Source organism: Meles meles, chromosome 20 (assembly GCF_922984935.1).
Source record: "Meles meles chromosome 20, mMelMel3.1 paternal haplotype, whole genome shotgun sequence".
Classification (NCBI taxonomy): Eukaryota; Metazoa; Chordata; class Mammalia; order Carnivora; family Mustelidae; genus Meles; species Meles meles.
Genome location: NC_060085.1, coordinates 32932523 through 32953461, shown reverse-complemented (window position 1 = coordinate 32953461; position 20939 = coordinate 32932523). Strand labels below are relative to the sequence as shown.

Here is a 20939-nt window from a genome sequence, read left to right as displayed (position 1 = left end):
GTCCCAGCAGCTGGCATGGCGCCAAGACTGCCAGCTATCAGGCAGTGTGATGGCAAGTTGTGTATCCCATTTTTTTGGCCCGTGCTAGTAAGAACATTGTCCTTCCCTTCTTGACTTCCCAAATCTGAATTAGCAAATGCTTCTTTTATGTATGTGGATTAACCTATATATAGCATATGATAGAAAGGAAACGTGATTGCTCCCTTTCTATCTTATTAATATATATTCAGGGGGAGCCTGGGTGGCTCAGTGGGTTAAAGCCTCTGCCTTCAGCTCAGGTCATGATCCCAGGGTCCTGGGATCGAGCCCCGCATCGGGCTCTCTGCTCTGCAGACAGCCTGTCTCCTCCTCTCTCTCTCTCTGCCTGCCTCTCTGCTTACTTGTGATCTCTGTCTGTCAAATAAATAAATAAAATCTTTTAAAAAATATATATATATATATATTCAGAAGGTACTCAAGTAAATAGTAAGTTCATTGATCAATTTATCAAACAACAGCACTTTGTGATAGTCTTCTGCCCTACCGTGGAAGCAAACCAACTTGTAAAAAACAAACAAACAACAACAACAAGAAAAACAGGTCCTTCTCTATACTGACAATGTGCAGAGCCCTTTACCTACACGACTGTAGCGAATCCTTACCACAAGCCTGGGAGGCAGGTACTGTTCTTACCCCCATCATACCTGGCGGGGGGAAAAACAGGTCCTTCTCTATACTGGCAATGTGCAAAGCAATTACCTACATGACTTTAGCAAATCCTTACCACAACCCTGGAGGGCAGGTACCGTTCTTACCCCCATCATATCTGGCAGGGGAGCAGAGAGGAAGCACCTTGCCCCAGACCTCCCAGCTACTCCGTGATGACAGCCCGTGTTTGTCTTATCCCACAGTCCATTTTCTCTGTGCAGGTGTGATGTGTGTGTGTGTGCGCGTTGGGTGTGACAGAGAGAGAGAAAAGTCTTACTTAGTGCTCTCATTCAAAAAGTCCTTAAAGTCAATTTTTTTAAATTAGTTTCCTAAGTCAATTGACATTTGATTTTCTGGGCCAGACGATGTGTCATTGTCCAGTCCTGTTAAAAACACAAAGAAGAGGGACTGTGGAAAGGTGAAGTTGGAGGACAACAGAAGATGCTTTCATTTTTCAAAAAAAGTTATTTGGGTTCGTCCTTCTTGGCACTGGGGCCTTTCTGTGCCACCGTCAAAAATCACTCATGCCAACTCTTAGTTTTCTTTCGGGTGTGTCCTTGCCCGTGACCGGTCTGGCTGCCCTCCACCCCATGGGATGGGTCAGGAGCCCAGCGGTCTTGATCAGCTCTTGCGAGGGTCGCTGCTGGACTCTGCCGCTCTGGTTTCTCTCTTCCAGCTGCTTCTGTATCCCTTCTTTGAATACAGATGCAGGAGGCTCAGAACAGTTGGAAAGAACTTTGGGATATGGCAAAATTCACCAGCAGCTGTTACAGGGATGGACCAGCAGTTACGGAAACATCCAAAACCAGGTAGCCTGTGCACAGGGAGTGAAAGTGGGGGGGAGGGACGCTGCAAGGAGAAATCCCTCTGGCCAGAGCAGAAAATATCCTCTATGAATATTAATCCAGTCTGCTTTAGGGATTTCCCCCTAGAGCAGTGGTTGGTAGCCAAGGGTAAACTTTAGAAGCATCCTGGGAGCCTCATACAAACACTGGTTCTTTAAACACACACACACACACACACACACACTCTATCTCCGGCACACACACACACACACACACACACACCCTCACACACACACACACGCCCTCTATCTCCGGCTGGTGAGAAGAAGCAAGAATTGGTGTGTTTACTGAGTGCCCCATGTGATCCAGAAGTTCAGCTGAATGTGAGCATCTCTGCTAATAATCACTAGCCACTTGCCTTGCCATGAACTTGGCATTCTTCATTGCCCTTTTCTATGGCTTATGGGCTGACAGAAGATTTTCTGGAGGAAACTATAGTAGTTGGCTTTAGGCCAATAGGCTTATTCTGTACAGATGAGCAAACTATAGTTCTGGGACATTAGGTTGCTTCTTTCCAGGAGTGACCAGCTGTATATTCAAGACCAGCCCATCAGAGTTTAAGATCATCCTATCCTAGGAGCACGTCCCCACAAGTCCACTGCTGAGCTGGGTTGGTTGCTAGATAATAGGATCCGGCCCTGCACCAGGCACTGTGGCTGTTAGGGCTCTTGTCTTTGATGGATGGAGTCCTGCTCATTTCTGACTCTTGATGTTTGTCTCATTTTCAAAAGCAGATTCTGAGATAACTTGTATTAAAATGACAGGTGCAGAAGAAGTCTTATGTAATGAAAACTGTGTGGGTTTAGAAAGGAGGCAACGGTTTAATTTATTCATTCATATATGCATTCGGCCATGGTGTATTTCCGAACTCCCCTCTGCTAACCTTCTTTATTCCCGTCAGCTATGTGACCTCAGGCGCATTTAGAGCATAAAGTAAGAACAACACATGCCTTTCAAGGGTGTAGTTACGACTACATGAGTATGAAATAATGAAAGCTCCCAGGACAGTGTTTAGCAGATGGTAGACAATCACTGAATGGGAGATTAAAAAGAAGAGTTGTGAAAATAGAAATTGAAACAACGCAGCAAGTGAAGGGAAAACTCAATGCCAAAACCCAAAGCTCATCGGGTCCCCTCTGCTTAACTTAGAGCTTCTTGGTATCCAGATCATAAAGGGCTTATGAGACTTGTACAAGGTCACCCTGCCAGCAAGTTAGGGGGCCGAGAGCCTCCTCCTCTTTGTTTACTTTTTCTGTACCTAATGTAGCATTTAAAAAAAAAATTCATTTCTTGGAAGTTTCTCTTGGCCCAGCAGCTGCGTCTCTCTTTTGCCATCGTTGGTTGTGTCTGAGTGTGTGCGTTTGGGCCAGCTGAGTGGATCTGCATTTATTTGTGATTTTTCACCCTGTTTGTAAGTTCTTCAGGATTCAGGATGGGGGGTGGGGCATCTCCCCACCCCCACCCCACCCCCTCCCCCCACATGCGCTTCTTACTCCTCTGTCCCCTACAGATCCGGTCCTCAGCAGAGCTCATTGAGCTGTCTGGGGGGGACCAGGTGCCAGGCGTAGGGGAATCATTCAGGAAAGTTTATTGCTTTTATAAGCCACTTCCTGCTGGTCCTTCACAGTGCATTTCCAGATGAAACCCCAAGTTCTGTCTCACAGACACTCTCTGTTTGACCCTGAATTTTGCACAAGAGGATTTAGTTGTTCTTATCAGCGAGATAGACAAGCTTCCTGTTAGGTGAGAGAGAGAAAGGCCAACAGAAGGCTGTTTTGTTTGGGCGGAAAAGGCAGTGTTTTTCCATTTCTAGAATGCTTCTCTAGCCCTCCCATCTCAACGAGGGCTGCTGGATTTTTGTTTTATTTAAGGTGTTTAAGAGTCGATACCACTCCTAAGGAAATGGACAATTGTGTGAGGACATTTGTGTGAGAATACTCAGTAGGGTGGTATTTATCATAGCAAAAGGCTGGAAGCAACCCAAGTGTGTCCCTCAGTAGGGGGAGAGACCAATGTGAGGGATACGTTGGGTGGATTCCTATGCAGCCATCAAAAATGATCATATGGATTTACGTTAACATTGACATGTACGTGTCCCTCAAGCAGACAAGCAGGTCACGAACGCGTGTATATGGTATGATCGCATTTTGTTTTAAATGATAGCTGTGTGGTGGCACATGTGTGTTGAAAGAAAAATTATGAAGCAGTATGTACAGAAATATTAAAAAGGGATTATTTCTGGTCAACAGGAACATAGACAACATTTATCCTTTTGTTTTAGGTTCTTAGAGTTTTGCCACAATTCTATAATTATTCTATAATCAGAAAATACAGTTAAAAAGAAGTGGGGCTACTGGCATACAGTGACTTTGTAGCCCCATGGCAGTTGTGACCAGGGACCAGCAGCCAAGCCATGAGCCCATGCATTTTTTCTTTTTTTTAAATTTTTTTGGAGTGAGACAGTCACTATAACCAGACAAGTAAAAATCCTGCTTTGTATCTGCTTCTTTGGGACAGTGGGGCTGGGCACAGCTAAGGCTCCATCTCAACCCTGCTCAGTCGCCTTGTGCATGATGCACTGACCCTGGGATTACCATGGTTAGTCTCCATTAGGCATTAGGCCCTGGAGACTCTGTCTGTGAGAGTGTATTATCACTTAGTTGGACTCCCAAGGGTGTGACTGTCCCGAAGGCTGGAAATACAAGATGATAATTAAAGACATTCTTTGCTGGGTCTTCTGTGCATCAGGAGTCACTGTGCTGCACACTTTCCATACATTATCATTTATAATCTGCTCAACAATGCTATAGGGTACGCACTATTACCCTTATTTTACATTTGAGAAAATTACAGCTCAGAGAGGCTGAACAACTTACCCAAAGTCACACAGCTAGTAGGAAGTGTGGCTGACACTTCAACTGGGATCTGATTCTTGTGTGCTGTCCTGTGGCCTGATTCCATGGAGAACACAAATGCGAGCCACCACCTAGATTTTCTCCCTTGACTTTTCATGATGTCTTTGACTTTGATTTAATGAAGTCCCTTGATGCTATCAACAATAGGTCTCATTTGTCCAGCAGGCATTGGGAGGCAGGCACTGTTCCAAGGGCTTTACTTGGATTGTATATTTTAATGTTTACGTCTACCTACATTTTGCCATCTGCAGAGCTTGTGGCTTGCTCAGGGACACAAAGCCTCAATGACATCCCAATTTCCACAACCTTTTTGTCCTGGTCTAGTCAGAGGGTTTGTTTGCTCTGGACTTTGTTGACCCGTTTGCTTTCAGCTATGGACTGTTCTCACGGGCAGGATTTCTCGTATGCTTGCGAACAGTTTGATTGGATTGGAGGAGGGCTGCTTGGTGCCTGGAATTCCCACCAAGACTCTAATGACTGCTGAGGCCTGGAGTCTCCCCAGGCCTCTGTTGAAGAGTATACTTGTTACACATTAACCTCTGGGATCACGTTAATAATTTAGCATAGATTAGCTGATTAGATTAGCGGCTGATAGTTGGGCCCAAATGGAGTGAGAGACAGAGGGAAGGACAGACATGGGGGGAGGGGGGCGCTGTTAATAAACCATTCCGGGGCAGCTGGAGGGTTCCAGGCTGTGCCAGAAGCTTTAGCTGACCTCATGGTCTCATGGTCCTGCCTGGGCCCAAGCAGGTCAGTGGTTGTTGGCTAATTAGTTACTTCTGTGAGAAGCCAGCCTGCTTACACCTTCCCACACACACTTTCTGGATCTTCACATCCTTTCCTGTAGCCGTTGAGCAGAGCAGGCAGCATTGAAGGAGCCATGTGCCAGGTGGTGTGGAAGCCCGTGGTGGGTTCTTCTGTTTACTCCTGCAAGAGCTCTCTGGGAGGACAACGCTCCTGTTTTTCCCGTTTACAAAGAAGAAAGCTCGACAGGGAAAGGTAGATGAACATGTCCATGGTGTGTTGGGGAAACAGCCAGCCCTCAAACCCAGCGTTGACTGGAATCTTTAAAGATAGTTTCCACCATTTGGGATTTCTTGTCTTGGCTTCACCTCCTGTCACCAACCCCTGTTTGTTCCTCATCAGTCTTATACCTTTTTTTTCCTCTTTTTTTAAGTTCTTCAGTGACTGTATCTAATAAATAGTCAACATAGGTGACTCCAAGGAGATTACTGTTTCCTCAGCCTTATCTTCTTTGTGGCATTTAGGTAAAAACATGCCTTTTTTTAAAACCTCAGCATTAATAGTGCAATACTACAGCAAAATGAAGGAGAGTAAAGAAGAAATTTCTTTTTTTTTAAAAGGTTTTTTTTTTTTTAATATTTTATTTATTTAACAGAGAGAAATCACTACTAGGTAGAGAGGCAGGCAGAGAGAGAGGAGGAAGCAGGCTCCCTGCAGAGCAGAGAGCCCAATGCGGGGCTCGATCCCAGGACCCTGAGATCATGACCTGTGCCGAAGGCAGAGGCTTTAACCCACTGAGCCACCCAGGCGCCCCCAAGAAGAAATTTCTAATACAGGAACTTTTTTTTTCATCTGTGCTCATTTATTTGCTTAACTTTTTTCATCATGTCTTTAAAAATGCATGTTATGAAGACCGTCTTTAAGCACACATACATACATAGAGGCAACAGTAAGATGAACCCCCATAAAGACACCATCTACGCTAATGGTCGCAAAGACTTTTCCATGTTTGCTTTTTATTTTTTCTTTTTGCCAGAGTATTTGAAAGTAAACGCAGGTATTGTGGCATTTCCTGTCTAAACGTTCCTATATACATCACTGAAAAACGAAGATATTTTCTTATGTAACCGTAATGTAAATATACCATGCTGAGCAAAATGAGCAATAATTGCTCCATATAACCCACACAGTACATATGTTAAATTTTCCTGATTGTCCCTGCAACAGCAAATCCATTTGTTTAGATTGTCATCGAAACATGATCCACATGTTGCAATTGGCTCTCTCTAATTTTTTTAAAAGATTTTATTTATTTATTTGACAGACAGAGATTACAAGTAGGCAGAGAGGCAGGTGGGGTGGGGGGGGAGCAGGCCCCCCACCGAGCAGAGAGACCGATGTGGAGCTCAATCCCAGGACCCTGGGATCTGACCTGAGCTGAAGACAGAGGCTTTAACCCACTGAACCACCCAGGCACCCCACTCTCTAATTTTTTTTTTAAGATTTTATTTATTTATTTAGCAGAGAGAGAGTGTGTGTGCGTGGGCAGAGGGAGAGGGAGAAGCAGACTCCCTGGTGAGCAGGAAGCCCGATGTGGGGCTCGATCCCAGGACCCCAGGATCATGACCTGAGCCAAAGGCAGACGCTTAACTGACTGACCACCCAGGCGCCCCAGCTCTTCTGTCTCTTAAATAACTTCTCCCTTGGCGGCCAGTGTCTGCTTGTTAAATTGCTGTTTTCCTCCAGTTTACGTTTGCTCCCCAAGGTCTTTTTTCCCCCCTTCCCACTTCTTTTACTGGTTGGTGCATCTTTATCATTGTAAGGTCAGGCCACCTTTGCAGCCATTGGGAAGAGCAGGGTCAGGCCTAAACCCAGAGCAGGTACCAAGAACAAAGCTACCGGGAATGAGCCACGTATCAGAGTCTTTTCATTGAGCCCAAAAAAGAGTGGTTAGGTTGTTTTTTGACCTTTTATCCGGAGTACCTTGATAAACCTCTTCTTCTTTTGTTTTTTGTGTTTCTTTTAATCTACCCATAGAAAGATTGTCAGTGTACAGTATTTACTAAGACTGCTTTATCTACCATTCAAGGATTTCACTCACCTGTGTTTTGAAGCCCGTGAGAGTCAGTTTGCAGTTGGGAATTGTAAAGTGGCAAGTTCGGTTTGGGCCTGGAATTAGGACTCCCTGACGTATGACGAGCTTTCCTTCCTCCTCCCTGGAGCACTTTTGGTGAAGCTTCTGGATTCAGAGATACCATGAGGGCTCCCTGCTTTACTTTGAGCCCCAAATCAGGGCCTTTCCAGGGTCACCTGTCATCAATCCTGGTTGTTTCTATCACTTTGCTTCATGAGAAGGAGCAACATCAAGCCAGGGGCAAATGTTAGTAAAATGCTTCCTTATGTATTTGCTGATCCCCATTCCTCACCGGACATTAGAATCAGAGCAGCGTCTTGAAAATGCAGTTGGCCTGTGGTGTGTGGAGAAAGTTCAAACGTATGGGTTTGGCCTCAGAAATTCTCTGTGATGATGATTTTTTTTTTTCACAAATCTTTTCACGTTCTATTACTGTTTTCTAGTGTTTTCTTTCCATTTCTCTATTGGGCAGAAGTTATATGCAGCAGCAGTCATTCTCCCTGATACATAACTCTGCAAGTTTTGGTAAATACTTATGGTATTTGGTAAATGACTTACAGTCATGTGACTATCACCATGGTTCAGACAGAGATTCATTCCTGGTGTCCTTGGTAGGCTACCACCTGCTTTCTGTCTCTGTGGTTTGGGCTTTTCCAGAAGGACTATCCAGAATCATCCAGAATCATCCAGTCTAGTGCATTGAAGGATCATCCACTGTGTGGCCTTTGTCGGCAATCTATCTTTTATTTACTGCTGAGTAGTGCCCCACTGTATGGGGAGATAGCACTTTGTTTCTCCATTACCCGGTTGAGGGACAAAGTTTTTGGCAGCTACAGTGAAGCCACTATAACCATTTGCTATGGGTTTTTGGGTGAACAGGAGTTTGTTTGTTTGTTTTCATTGGGTAAATACCCAGAAGCGAGATTGCTAGCTTATACAGTAAGTGTATGTTTAATTTTATAAGAAATCGTCCATCTCCTTTGCAGAGTGGCCGTACCACTTTGCAGTGCTGCTAGCAGGGTATGAATACAAGTTTCACTTGGTATTGCCAGTATTTGTGTGCTTTTGTTTTTTTAACTCTTTGCCGCTCTAACAGGTGTGTGGTGCTATCTGATTTGGATTTCCTCATGACCAATGATGGGAGCATCTCTTCATATGCTTGTTTGCCATCCATGTATCTTTGTGAAGTGCCTCAGCAATTCTTTTACCCATTAAAAAACACTGGAATGTTTATTTTCTCATTATTGAAGTTGGAGAGCACTTTATATATTCAGGATACAAGCCCTTTATCAGATATTTGGTTTGCCAATATTTTGCCAGTATTTTCTCCGAGTCTGTGGTTTGTCTTTTCATTCTGTTAATTTGCGCACACTTCTTTCATACGTGGCTTCTATAGTCTATTGCATGTATTTTGTGTACATGTGGATGTCCTGCTGTCCCAGGATGGCATTGCAGGAGATAGGAAGAATTACAGTGTAGAGTTTGCCTGAGACAGGTGCAGAGAGATGGGCTAGGAGAGGCTTATTTAGAACTCTTTATTCAGAGCCATTTTCTGTGCCAAAAAAAAAAAAGGCCGGGGGGGGGATGCTGCTGCTGTGTTTATTGCTGGTTGGGATCTAGAAACACAACTTGCAATTTCAAGCCAGCGTACTCTACGGTGGGAATGTGTTTTCTTGGCTCATGGGTGAAAAGAGTTACAGAGGGAGCCTTGGATACGTCAGAGCAACTGCTCTTTGGCACATGTGTGTGCGCAGGGAGAGAAAGCCAAAGGGCAGCGAGAGGGACGTAGACATAGAAGTTAGTAGTGTGAGATTCAGCCCCGTATGACCACATGCTCCTAGGGGACATGAAACGGGACATGTGATTCCATTAGTCCAAAGTTCCTGTTCTGTGCTTTGGGGGCAATATAAGGCTTTTCCAGAGATAACTGATAGTATGCTCTGTTTTCTCTTTGAAGCCACTGTCCTTATTCTCACATCTGTGCTATTCCACGGTAACACGTTAGATTAAAGAGAATGGGAATGGGAATGGGTCTCAGTAACTATGATCTGTATCAGCAGGTCCAAAAGAGAAAATCTGCAGTGGATAATGAAGCCCCCCCCCACACACACACAGCTCCCTTCCCATTACTGAAAGTCAGCTGCCACCCACCTCTTTTCTGTGGGTCTCTCTCTGCTGTGGGGTTATGCTATCTCCTTCTACCCTCCCACCCTGCCCACTGTTTGGTTATTCTTTAATACCTTCTTTAAGAACGGCAATGACCAAGAGAGGTAGGCTTGACCCGTTGTGAATCTTAGGACCTCCTTTTTTGGCACTGTTCAGTTTCCTCTTGTGAAAGACAAGAACTCACAGAATTTTAATACTGGAAGGAACTTTAGAGAGAACTTCTTTTCCAGTCCCTCTTTTTATGTATCAGAGGATCCAGGCTGAGCATTTTCGAAGGGATTCATCATCTCGGTGCTAGGGCGAAGGAAGAAGTGGGCCCTGAATGCAAGCAGGCCCCTTACTTCCCTGTCCTGTGCGCTTCCCAAGCTGCAGATCAAGGAGAGGCTGTGCGCAGAAGCAGTGACGGTGTTCCCAAGTGCAATCACTTGAGTTGTGGTAGTGCCGCTGGATTGATTTGATGTGTAAGGATAAAGAACAAGTTAGTGAGCTCCTTTAAGAAGCTGGTTGCGTGCCACAGAGAAAGGGATCAGGCTTTTAATTCATTAGGGGATTGAAGTCGTCACAGCAACAACTGAACTTAAAGGAACAAAGTATCTGAGCTGGATCCACTTCCTGGTGCCGCAGGAAGGTGGCCTGTGGCTGGAAAGGGTTCCCAGGGGTTCCCCCCCAGTGATCAGATTGGAATATGTCCCTGTGACCCCTCATTTCCGTGGTGGCTGAAACACGGATGTGAGGACAAGAACGGATTTGTACTGCAGGCGGTGGCGAGTAAACTAGCCCTTAGTCGTGTGTAAACTGGGAGACATGTATCAAAGGAATGTGGGAGATAGGCTCCCTCCCAGTTGCTTAGAAGCCTTCTTAAAGAGCTCTAGGGACAACTGCTCTTTAATCTCTGATATGGGAGTGATACCTCGGACCCCCGACAGGCACTGCATGGAGCCTGGGGCCACCTACAGCTGCCCTGAAGTGTCAGAGAGCCTCCAGCCCAAGCCACTTCATTTCGGCTCAGCCTCTGCCACGAGGAACCCCAGCCAGTGCCCCATTAGAGAGAAACTATTATTATCCCCATTGCACAGAGGAGGAAATTGAGGCACAAAGAACTTAATTGACTTGCCTGAAGTCACACAGATGGAATGTTGGGAAACTGGGATTTCAGCACAGGTCCCTCTGAGTCCCAAACCCAAACTCATCCGGCATAAGCCTGCTGGATCCAGTATTCACTCTGCAAACGCCTAGAAGGTACCGTCCTAGTTGGTGGCCCCACATGGCTTCTGAGCCTTTGAAATGTAGCTACTGCTGCATGTTGAAATGATGATATTCTAGATGTATTGGGCTACATAGAAAATATTACTCAAATTAATTTCATCTGGTCCTCTTGGTGTTTTGAAAATGTGCTACTAGAAATGCATAACTTCTGTGTATGGCTCCCATTTCATTTGTCCTGGACAGTGCTGGCCAAGAAGATCCCACGCTGTGTCACCACGGGGCCCAGGAGCCGGCCATCGAAAGCAGGCCGCGGGCAGTGCGGGGTGGGGCTGTGGGCAGCTGGCGTGGTCCCCTCGCCCCCTGCCAGAAAGGCCAACCTCCCCTTACTGCAAAGAGATCGAATGAGTCACAGCCAACATTTCCGCAAGAGTATTTTGCAGGATCCCAATAGGAAAACCAAACGGTCTCTTAGTAAAATGCAGGCCTGGGTATGTTCAGCTTATTACATGACCTCAAATAGATACTCCCTAAAGATTTTCTCAGGTTAGTTCGAGGGTGCCTCAGTTTCCTCTATTGGAAATGGCCATCAAAGGCCCTACTGTGTCAGGTTACTGTGAGGAGTAATCTGGTTAGTCTATGGAAATTGCTTAGAAGAGTCCCAACACAGGGGAACCCACTCCACACTTGTCTGCCAACATCCACCCCTTTATGGCTTTAGTTGAGTGGGATGCCAGCGGTTGGATGAGAAAGCAGGAGCAAGGCCTTTGAGTATAGTACCTGAGTCAGCAAATTTGACCCCCTACTTGGCTGGAAGATGGTGAGATGACCAGATATGCCTCCCACCCCCCCTAACCCACAACCGACCGCAGCCCCATGAACTCTAACAGAAGCTTCTCAAGTGTTTTGTGCCACTGGCATCTGCTTCTCCCCACCCCCACCCACCACCACAACCAGGAAAGGAAAGCCCCTTAGCATTGCTTCTCTCCATCTCATTATCTTTCCAGGACCGCGTCAGTCCCCACCACCCACCTGCCCTGAAAAGCAGCCTGGAGCCTCATCAGTTTCCCAGTGACGTGGTTAAACACATGTAAATGAGTTTCTCTCCTGCAAGCCTTCTCAGAGGTCTTAAAATGCTAATGAGCATGGAGAAAGTCCCAGATGTAAATGCTACGTGGAATATTTTGCACACTTAACGTTATTTGTATTCAGGAATGTGTTCTGGGACTCATGTTCCATAAACCACTCTCAGGGAGACATCGTTCATAAACATTCCGGCCAGCTAAAAGGAGTCTCAGCAAAATCTCTTCCGCCGCTGCCCTTTGCATATACCCAGTCCCTGCTGGTACGGAGCTTGGAGCATCCCTAGAACCTTGGCATGCCATTTGTTTTTTCCCCCAAGTTCCCCCATGCATGCAGGGAGATGGGTTTGGGGGCGTGGTCCTTGTGAGAATCTAGGGGCTCACTGTTGTTTTTAAAGCTAGCCAGTTGAGGACCCTAAAAAAAATTAAACGTTGGTGAGTTTTCATTCTTACAGGACGGTGTCCCTCCACAGCTCCTTCCCCACCCACTTGCTGGAAACTCATTGTTCTTTATTATTAGAACATTCATTGGTTTTATGGCTGTTTGTGTTTTTATGTCTTACCTTTTTTTTTTTTTTCTTTTTCCCACACTGTGCTTGTTTATCCATCTTCCTCTGGTCCCAGTAGACTGCATTTTCTCTCCTGCAGAATCCCCATCTGAAGGCATCATTAACTCTCTGAACAGACCTGATTCGTGCAGATCTTAGATATGAGTAGAGCAAAGACAGCCCGGGGAGCTGCCCCCGGCCTCTGCTTTGGGTTCCCTGTATGTTAGCAGCTGTTGGGGCCACAGACAGGTAGAAGTGTTAGTGGCACTAGTTTGCATCCAGTTCCGTCTCAGACCGTGTCTTGTCCCCATCAGCCCGCATGTGCACTTTCCTGGATGGGAGTTCTAAGGGGGCAGGGACTGGATCTGTATCCTTGAGCTCCCTCCTCCACATCCCTCCTTTCTTGTAGAAGATTCTTTCTGAAATAGCATTGTTTTATATGAGCAACCTTAATATCAACATCCTCATTCCTACAGGGGGGATAGACCTCAAACGACTGAGAGAGAAATTAACAGTCATTATGATCACTATAATACTTCCTGCATCCTTCCCGTGTGCCAGGCTTTGCGCCGAGGGCATTTAACCTGCTGTCTCTTTTATCCTCATGGTCAGCTCTACAAAGAGCTTTTATTATTCTCATTTTACAGATGGGAAAACTGAGCCTCTGAGGCTAGAGTAGTGCTAGGGCAGGGCCACCCAACGCGGGCTGGTCCGCCTCCAGAAGCCAAGTGCAAAAGCACTCGGGCTTCCTGGCCAGCTTCCTTCTGGCTGTCAAGCCAGGGTAGAGCAAAAAGCGGGGCAGTCTTCCCTTTGCTTCTGTGCTGTGACTTCTCTGCCCACTTGGACCGTGAGGTCACAAGGTGGCTCAGTGCCTTAAGGAAGTTCAGTTAAATTTTGATAAACCTTATAAAAATAGAGAACAATAATTAACTTCCCAACTGTTGAAGTTAACATTTGAATCTCCTTCACCCAGCCCCGGTGGATGTGAAACTCTCAATGAGTAACTGCTGAATAACCAGGCCTGGTTGTTATTTTCTAAAATGATCCCAGTTACTTAGGAATATAATATGCATTTTATTGCATGGCAACGTGACATGAAGCTCCTTGAAAATGTGTTTTACCAAAAAATAACTGAATATTACAGTTGTTTTTCTTTTTTTTTTTTCACTATGAGGTTTTAAGTAATGAGGCCATCTTAAATTTTTATCTATTTTGTTTATCTTTATTCTTTTTTTTAAATTTATTTTTATTCTTTCTTTTTAAGGATTGGCCTCAAGTTTTATTTTCATTTCATTGTTGCCGTTGTTTATTTCCACTTATCTAGCTCGGTACCCGGCATAAAATGGGTGTTCAAGAAGTAATTTTTGAAATTCAACTTATAATATAGAAGGAATTGTCTTTTTTTCCCCCTAAGATTGATTGATTGCTTGATTGATTGATTTGAGAGAACAAGCACAAGAGCCGGGGGAGGGGCACATAAGGAGAGGGAGAGAGATCATGACCTGAGCCGAAATCAAGAGCCAGTGCTTCCCTCAATGAGCCACCCAGGCACCCCAATATATAAGGAATTTTCTGTACACTTTGTTACTTAATTCTCAAGACCACCTTAATGTAGCAGCAGGGATTTACATGGCCTTTAAGAGGTCAGAGAAACTGACATCCAGAGAAGTGACTTAGAAAAGATCACTTCAGGATGTAAACAGTTTATCTCTTTGGAATTGTTACTGTAATCCAGAAAAATATTTTTACACTGTCACTCTCCCCGAAATGCTTCCTTTGTTAGTTCTGACTTTATGACTTGGGAAAAGTAGAAAACATAACACTATTTAGGGGTCGCTTCCTGTGCGCTGGGCTTTTTGTGTGCATGATCTCCAACCATTCCTCAGAGCAAGCCTATGACATAGGTAGTCTTCTTATTCAGGTTTCTAAGCGGGAGAACAGAGGGAGATCGGGAGTCAGTTATTTGCCCAAGGTCAAAAAGGGCTTGAGGGTTGCTCCCTTTGGAGCATGAGGTGTGGGAACACTGTGCTGGCCTAAGCATGTCTGCTTCTCCTTACCAGTCAGCAAGGCCAGAACAGTTGGAAAAGCCAATATTAACTCATCTTCCTGGTATACAGTGTTACAACTGGAGTGCCTATGATGCGGCCTTGCTTCCCCTTTCCGCTGTTCAACCTGCCTGAATGTGTTTATCTGTGCATGCAATGGTTCAGGGTGCAAAGTATTGCATTTTTCTCTGAATGCAAATGTGTTTTTGGTTTTTGGAGGTATCACATGCTTTTCTGTTTGTTTGTTTGCTTTTAATTAAGTTTATTTCCCATATATCCCTCTGCCCCTACCTATGCATTGCCTCCCCTATTATCAACATCCATCTACAGAGGGTACCTTTGTTATAGCTGGCGAATCTACATTGACATATAATAATGATTACATCATCTGGTTGTATCACATCACCTAAAGTCCATATTTATATTATGATTTCCTCTTGTGTTTTATAGCCTATGGATTTGAACAAAAGTTTAAAATGACATGTATCCATCATCATGATTTCATACACAGTATTTTCACTGTTCTGAAAATCCTCTGTGTTCTGTCTGTCCAACTCTCTGTACCCCAACCTCCGGCAACCACTGACCTTTTACTGTCCTTGCTGTTTTCCCTTTCCAGAATGTCATATAGTTGGAATCATACATCAGAGAGCCTTATCAGATTGGCTTCTTTCACTTAGCAGTATACGTTTAAGGTTCCTTCATGTCTTTCCATGGCTTGCTAGCTCAGTTCTTTGTAGCCCTAAATAGTATTCCATTGCCCAGCGCTACCACAGTTTGTGTACTGAAGGACATCTCGGTAGCTCCCAAGTGTTAATGATTATGCATACTAGCCGTAGACATCCATGTGCAGCTTCTTCTGTGAACATCTCCTCTGGGTAGATACCAACGAGCATGACTGCTGGATCACATGGTAGGTTTAAGTTTTGTAAGAAACTGACAAACTATCTCCCACAGTGGCTGTACCATTTTGTATTCCCACCGTCAGTGAATGAGAGTTTCTGTTGTTCAACATCCTTGCCAGCATTTGGTGTTGTCAGTGTTCCCAGATTTGGGCCATTGTAGTTGATGTGTGGTGGTATCTTAATGTTGTTTTAATTTGCATTTCCTTAATAATATACGATGTTGAGCATATTTTCATGTGCTTGTTTGCCATCTGTATACCTTCTTTCATTCAACTTGCTGTTTTAAGATTGGAACTAATACAGGTTGCTCATAAGTTATTTAGTTCACTAAATGTAATTAATTTTTGAAGACTCCTCAAAGGAGAACAACCTTGAAAGAATGATTTCCTGTTTTTAAACATCATATCTGAACTCCAGGAAAAGACAGGAGAAGGGTACAGCCACTTTGGAAAACAATCTAGCAGTTCCCTAAAACGGTAAACACGGAGTTACTGCATGAACTACGACATGAAATAACTCCCAGAAGCAGTTACTTCTAGGTATATACCGAAAAGAAATGGAAACACGGGCACACAAAAACTTGTGCATGCATGTTCATAGCAGTGTTATTCAACTGAGTTGTTAGACCCAAATGCCCAGCAACTAAAGAGTGAATAAATAAAATGTGAAAGAAGCCAGTCACAAGCCACATATTGTAGAACTCCATTCGTATGAAGTGACAGAACAGGCAAATCCATAGATATAAAACCTAGACAAGTGCTCTCCAGGGGCTAGAGGAAAAGAGGTAATGGGGGAAATGACCCCTAATGGGTACGGGGTTTCCTTGTAGGGCAATGAAAATATCCTAAAATCAGATAATGCTGTTGGTTGGACAACTTTATGAATATGTTAAAATATAATATGTTAAAAACCACTGAATTATACCCTTTAAAAGGGTGAGTTTTGTGCTTATATAAATTTTCTCTCCCTCTCTGTTTTTTTAAAGAGAGAGAAAGGACAGGGAAGGTCTGAGGGGAAGGGAAAGAGAGAATCTCAAGCAGACTCACCACTGAGCATGGACCCTGATGCAGGGCTCAGTCTCAGGACTCTAAGATCATGACCTGAGCCAAAATCAAGAGTCGGACATTTAGCCAACTGAGCCACCCAGCAACCCCTATAAATTATATCTCAATAAAAAGTACTAATAGACAAACCATAAGAGACTCTTAATCTCACAAAACAAACTGAGGGTTGCCGGGTAGGGAGAGGGTGGTTTGGTTATGGACATTGGGGAAGGGATGTGCTATGGTGAGTGCTGTGAAGTGTGTAAACCTGACGATTCACAGACCTGTACCCTTGGGGCTAATAATACATTGTATGTCAATAAAAAAATAAAACATTTTTAAAAAGTACTAATATATATAAAGCTGTGTGTGAGGAAAAGAAAAAATAAAGGAAGAGCAAAAATACACAATTTGTACTGTGCTTTCCACCAGAGTGACATCTCATTACATAGCCCGTTCTGATAAAATTAGTAGCAAAGTGACATTGCCCATTTGAAACACTGGCCTGAATTCTGTTATGCTCCAAGGTCAGTAAAGAGAAATGTGGATGACTTTCTTTTTCCCTTAACACCGTATGTCCCTTGGTGGAAATTATTCTCTGTTGTTACAGATTCTATTCAGAGGCAAGAGAATGGAGTAGGTCTATAAGTTACAATTTCCGTACTTTCAGTTCTTGGAAACAATGTTCATGCATTTGTAGCCATTGTGAATATCTGAATCTTTAAAGCTCATGCTATTTTTAATGCTAAATTTAAAGTTGCCTGTTAAAATGGATAATGTGTTTGAAATTGGTTGAGCTAATTGGGCCATTAAAAAGTAGAGTAACTCATTAGGATAAAAGATCAGATGGATAAAACACCGGGAAGTATTATGTATCAAAACACGTTGTTTTTGATTCTGAAGAAGTAATTTTATTCCTGGTTTTTCATGCCACCTACAGTAGATGGAATTGTTTCTTTGATACACAGATTACTTGTGAGTGAAGAAATGGCCTCCAGGTATGTTAGAACTTACCTGCATTGTTCTGTTATAAATTGTAGTCTTTTTGTGATCAGTGCCTGAATTTCTTCAGCTTTGTTATTTAAGTAAGTAACCCTGTTTCTAGTCAATCTAGTTATCCTGGATTCCCGTTCACATATTCCCATGTTACACGTCCCCTCTGATGAGTCTCTGAGAGTGTATTTCCCCCCCTCAATGGTCAAAAAGAGTGAATACAGCATTTCCTGAGTGTTTTTCTCACTGTAGGTATACTTTTCTTCCAAATAAACCTGGTAAATCAAAATATTTATAGAAGACTCTAAGTAAACAGTATTTCTCTTTCACAAACTAAGGGGCGTATTTTCTTTTTTAAACAGCTTTATTGAGATAAAATTCACATACCATACTATTCATGTGCTGCAAGTGTCCAGTGTAATGGCTTTTGGTGTATTCACAGACATGGGTGACCCTCGTCACCATCCCTTTTAGAACATCCTTATCACTTGAAAAAGAAACACTGTAGGCTTCAGCTGCCAACCCCTCATCTCGCCACCCACCTCCAGCAACTAATCTACTTTCTGTCTCTTTTGATTTCCTAATTGTGAAATTTTGTTTGACTAGAATCATATACTGACTGGCTTCTTTCCCATCACTTTATTGATAAAGTTTATCAACATGTTTTATAATTTAAAAAGGGCCAATTCACTACAAAGATTTAGCCATTATGAATATAGAGGCACATTCTAACAGAGCACCACATACATGAAGCAAAACCCGACAGAAATAGAGGGATAAGGTGACAATTCACCAGTAATTGTTGAAACTTTAATACCCCATATTCAGTAATGGTTAGACCAGGGAGGCAGAAAATCAGTAGGAAATAGAAAACTTGGAAGACACCGTACATCAAATATACCCAGCAGGTATCTGTACAATACTCTGTGCAGTGATGGCAGAATACAAATTCTTCTGATGTGCACATGGAACATTCTCCAGAATAGATCATACATGAGACCGTAATAAATAATAATAAAATAAAAAAATAAAAAAATAACTCAGATTGGGGCATTTAGCCCATTAACATTCAGGGTAACTATTGAGAGATATGAATTTAGTGCCATTATTAGCCTGTAAGGTGACTGTTACTGTATATTGTCTCTGTCGATTCACAGACCTGTACCCCTGGGGATAAAAATACATTATATGTTTATTTAAAAAAAAAAATTTGGAAGGGGAGGCGAACCATAAGAGACTATGGACTCTGAAAAACAACCTGAGGGTTTTGAAGGGTCAGGGGTGGGAGGTTGGGGGAACAGGTGGTGGGTAATAGGGAGGGCACGTTTTGCATGGAGCACTGGGTATTGTGCAAAAAGAATGAATACTGTTACGCTGAAAAAATAAATAAAATGGAAAAAATAAATAAAGAAAGAAAGAAAGAAAGAAAGAAAAAAGAAAAAAAAAATAACTCAGTACATTTAAAAGGCTAGAGGCAATACATGGTACCTTTCCTGACTACAGTGGGAAGAAAGTAGAAATCAAAAACATTAAAAAATAGGAAGCTCATAAATATGCGAAAAGTAAACAGCATGCTAAAATAACCAGTAGGTCAAAAGGGAAGTTGGAAAATACTTGGAGATGAGTAAGCATGAAGATAGAACATACCAGAATTTATGGGATGCAGGTAAAGCAGTGCCTAGAGGGGAATTTAGAGCAATCAATGGTTCTATTAAGAAAGAAGAAATATGGGACGTCTGGGTGGCTCAGTTGGTTGGGCAGCTGCCTTAGCTAAGGTCATGATCCCAGCATTCTGGGATTGAGTCCCACATTGGGCTCCTTACTCGGCGGGAAGCCTGCTTCTCCCTCTGCCTCTGCCTGCCATTCTGTCTGCCTGTGCTCGCTCACTCTCTCTCTGACTAATAAATAAATAAATAATCTTTTAAAAGGAAGAAGAAGAAGAAGAAGAAGAAGAAGAAGAAGAAGAAATATCTCAAATCAGTTAACTAACCTTCTCCTTTAAGACAGTCGAAAAGGGGGGCGCCTGGGTGGTTTAATTGGCTAAGCATCCAACTCTTGGTTTGCACTCAGAACGTGATCTCAGGGTCCTGAGATTGAGCCCTAGCTCAGGCTCCGTGCCCAGCACAGAGTCTGCTTGAGTTTCTCTCCCTGTCTCCTCCTGCCTCTCCCCCTGCTTGTGCTCTCTCTCTCTCTCTCTCTCTCAAGTAATAAATAAATATTTTTTTAAAAGACACTGGAAATGGAAGAGAAAACAAAACTACAGCCTGCAGAGAGAAGAAAACAATAAAAATTAGAGCACAAAATAGTGAAATAGAAAGTAGGAGAATAAGAAAGACTTTAAAGCCATCGAAACTTTACTGCGTATAACAATTAGATTAAGCCTTTATGGAAGACGTTAAGATTATTTGTTTTGCATAAAATGAATGACACTGTTTCTTAATATATTAAAAACCATGTACTTTTCAACATGGCCGCCAAACACTTGTTGTAAAAAGCTGGTCTTTGTGAAAATATCCACATGCTCTCTTTAGTTCACTTGAGATTTAACCAAACCGTGAGCCCATTTCAATCCTTAGCTCTTGAGAAGTCTTGCTCCAGTAGAGCACATTTTAGGCCATCAATCAAACCCAGGTCTGATGCCTCATACCACCACTTTCTGCTATGTGACTTTGGACAAGTTGCTCAACCTCTCTGAGATTTAATTTCCTCATGGGTAAAGTAGAGGTTAATTTTCTCATTTTGAGAGGAATTGTGAGATAATATGCACAAAAGAGCCTAGTTCAATGCCTAGCCCATAGTAAGTACTTGATCAGTATGTATTCCATAGTCATTTTGATAACTTAAAAACGGATGGCCTAAATACCGATATGGCATGGGTATAACATATGTGGATATACTCGGTAGAGACTGGCAGAAAAGAAGATGATATTGAATCCTACTGCGTTCCAGACTTTGGGCTAGCTCTGTGGGCTATGGCTGGACTGCAAAACAAGTTATGACAGTGTGGACTGATTTCAGTATTTAACGCCTGCTAAAATGCTCAACTGGGGCAAAACACACATCCTGGCCTAAAGGGGTTGTTTAGCAGTGGTTTTTATGGTCAAATATTTGAACCCTGCAAATAGGAAACAACTCTGGCTTAACCTTTGTTGTTGTTGTTGTTATTGATGTAATAAATTCTATTCTTTGTATCTTAGATAAACATACTTGTCAGCTGTACAACTCTGTGGTCTATCTTAGACTACAGGCTGCTGGCATTAAACCTTTAAAACACATTTAGGAGATGGTAGGCAAGATAACGGATGAAATTCTGTTTTTACTCCGAGCCTATTTGGGCAGGCACTCTTCATGCTTATTCGGTGTATGATGTGGTTGATGACTTCGAGTTTGAACATTTTCACCAGCAACACAAGCTTCAAGCCGCACTCCAGACTAGCGCTTTTCAAAACATTAACATGAATATGAATCACCTGGAGATCTCGTTAAACTGGAGGGTCCGATTTATCTGGTCTGGAGTGGGGCGGGAGAGTCTGCAGTCCTCACAGGCTTGTAGGGGCTGCTGTGCTGCTGGTCCGCGGACCACGCTTTGAGCAACAAGATTGTATAGACCTGAGGATGTAGCTAGGCAA

The 20939-nt window shown here is 43.3% G+C and overlaps 1 protein-coding gene across 3 annotated transcripts in view; it reads left to right on the top strand.

Annotated features, from left to right (window-relative positions):
- The window catches only part of ADAMTS9 (ADAM metallopeptidase with thrombospondin type 1 motif 9), a 167724-nt gene that overhangs the window by 8317 nt on the left and 138468 nt on the right, over positions 1-20939 (top strand). The window lies entirely within an intron of this gene.